General features: G+C 38.2%; 1 long non-coding RNA gene across 1 annotated transcript; it reads right to left on the minus strand.

Annotated features, from left to right (window-relative positions):
- Positions 1–749: 749 nt before the first annotated feature.
- Positions 750–2,315, minus strand: LOC134921222 (uncharacterized). Its single transcript, XR_010177475.1, has 2 exons — positions 2,112–2,315; positions 750–1,539 (listed from the first exon to the last, which is right to left on the minus strand). It is a non-coding gene; the product is annotated as an uncharacterized LOC134921222 (long non-coding RNA).
- Between the last annotated feature and the right edge of the window lie 496 nt (positions 2,316–2,811).

Here is a 2,811-nt window from a genome sequence, read left to right on the forward strand (position 1 = left end):
CTACTGTTTTCTTCATAACATGTGTTTGCAGCAACATCTGCCACATGATGATGATGATGATGATGAAGAAAACAGTCAGCAAGCAGAGGAGTTAGAAACATCTGGCGACACTGCGAGTACAGATATAGGGAGGCAGGTAAGGCAAGACCTGATTTTGGCACATTTTAGCAGTAAGTAAATTTGCCTGTGTGCTTTATATATGAACAATTAAGGCACACCAATGTATTTTCTTTAGTAATGTGGCTCTTGCTCCCTCTTGAGTTAGTCAGCTGAGTGTTGTTTATTTGCTTGATATGTGTTTATGTCTAACTGTTGGGTATCAGTTACTTAGCTATTTGTATAGCGTTTTTGGTTAGTAATTATGTGTTTATAATGTTAAAAGTTTCTTTTTCACATTCAAAGGTAATGTTTGCCACAATACTACATAATAATTTAGTATGCACTAACAACCATTATTGTTTAGCCTATTGTTTGTGTTTGTTGTGTGTCGACTTTCTTCTAAAGCTGTGTTTGAAATATGTTATCTCATTATCACAACATAATGGACATTGAGTAATGTGTGCCAATTAGACAAACATACATTGACTAACACCAACCTTACAAAATTGTTTACACATAATTATGGCTGTGATGTGGTAAACGTTCATGTTAGTAATGATGCTAGAATATTCCCAACACATGTGATTGTTAACTCTAAGAATTTTCCTCTTACACTGACAGTTTTTTGCACATAACACATTGCAGATCAATCAGTTTTCACATTTATTACTGTACAACATGTGTTTTCATTACAAATAACTGCTATTGTGTAGACCTAGTATTGTCAACAATGTGTCTCCAGCTGCAGGGTGGCCTATTTCATAGGCTGTTCTTTGGTGGCTGACGTGGGTTTGGTTTGGGCAGTGGAGCGGGTTCGGCTTGATCTTCGAACTGGTGATGAAATTGGGGTCTGTGTAGGTGTGTTGGTCCCTGAGCTGGAACCTTGTTGGTGTTGTGCCAACAAATTAATATTTTGACTGAGGTTAGCCAGGGTTGCCGTAAGTTGTGTTGTGGCTGTTGTGTTGTTGTCTATGATGCGAGACATGGTTTCTGATATAATTTGATTACTTTGAATTAACTGAATGAGGGCCTGTTGATGGCGGTGTTGCTCATCCATTATGCGCTGAAAGGTAACAATAAGTTGGCTGTTATCTGCTCTCATCTGCTCCATACTGTTTGCGACTCTGCATAGCTGGACATTGAGCCTGCTTGTGTTTCTTCACAGTCTCGGTAGATGATGGGGCAGACTGGCTAGGTATTGGGTCTGTGTGCGTAGGCAATCAATATTCTGTGCCTGTTGTTGGTTCCATGTTACCCAAAATGATGGTTCAGGTTGTTGCGGGGGGGTTGTTTGGCTCAATTGTGGGTGTGGTGACATTTGAGGTGGCGGGGTACTTTCCTGTGGCGTGCTTGGTTGGTTAACATCTATTGCTTGCAGATGGAGGGTGTATGTTTCCTGTTCAGATTCCTGCTGGGCTTCCGGGGGCATGATGTCTGGTTCTGTATGGGGTTTAAGGGGACAACATTTGAGTGTATTCGAAAATTATGCTGGTTTTCATATTTAGTTTAACTTTCTAGACGTGTTTGTCAAACATTTTTCTTAAGCAAATTAGGATGTTCACCAAGACTCGAATACACAATCAAAAAGGCCAATTATGTTGGTTTTTATGATGAAAAAAATGACATCAAAACAAAAGTGGGCACATGTTTGACAAATACCACACTTACAAAACAAACACACAGAGGTACAAAGTTTACACCATGAAAAAAAGTGATTTGTCACCCGCCATATCGTACTTGCATTAAAATATCAAACAGTAAATGACAATATGAATTCTATCACCATTGTGAAAGGGTGTGAATCTACCTGAAGCTCAATATTTTACTATTCAAATAAATAATGACAACACAATACTACTGTAAGGCGCAAGAGAACACTCTAAATTTGCAAAACTTTTTTAGTGGTTTTTTGTTTTTAACAATTTGTAAGCCATGTGCTTGCTGCTGTGGATAAGTACTAGGATTATTTAATTTTTTGGCTGATGTGTAATTTGTGTTTTGTGTTTACTCACCAGACAGCTGAGGGGAATGTGGTCCCGGTGATTGAGTACTCTCCAAAATGTGTTCTGGTGGCTGAGGCAACACAGTTGAAATACGACATGGGGGTGTGCTTAATGCTGGTGTTGGTGCGACATCAGGATGACGTCTCTTGCTAGGCCTGGTCGTGTGGCTGCCAGACCCCTGTGAAGGACGTCTTTGTGGACTGTGATGCGATGTTGAAGTTCCTATGGATTAATGCAAACATTAGATTATTTTGAATTTTTGTGGTGGCCACATTAACAGGTGTCATTTTTGCGTTACCTGTATCGCCAGCATCCACAGCTCTTGACAGTGTTGCTTGTGTTTTGGAAGTGGTGGCTTGCTTTCGTACTGTAAAAATTACACATTGGTGTTTATTACCTTTAATTACAGTGTGTACTTTTGTAAGCAGCAACATTTAGTGATGTGGACATATGATTACCATTATGGGTACAGTTTCTAACAATACATTTTGAAACAATGGGTTGCTTCATTTTTTGTAAACAGGCTAATGAGGTTCCATTTCCAAAGACAAAAACATAGCCAAGTAGTCTAATTTTCCATGGCCAACAGCTGAATATACACACATGTATTACCATATATTTTAAATTATTACATTAATGAGTAAATTTGAAAATTAAATTTTAAAAAATGAAAAATTAGAAAATTAAAAAAAAAAGAAAACATACAATA

Source organism: Pseudophryne corroboree, chromosome 1, assembly GCF_028390025.1.
Source record: "Pseudophryne corroboree isolate aPseCor3 chromosome 1, aPseCor3.hap2, whole genome shotgun sequence".
In the NCBI taxonomy this organism is placed as follows: Eukaryota; Metazoa; Chordata; class Amphibia; order Anura; family Myobatrachidae; genus Pseudophryne; species Pseudophryne corroboree.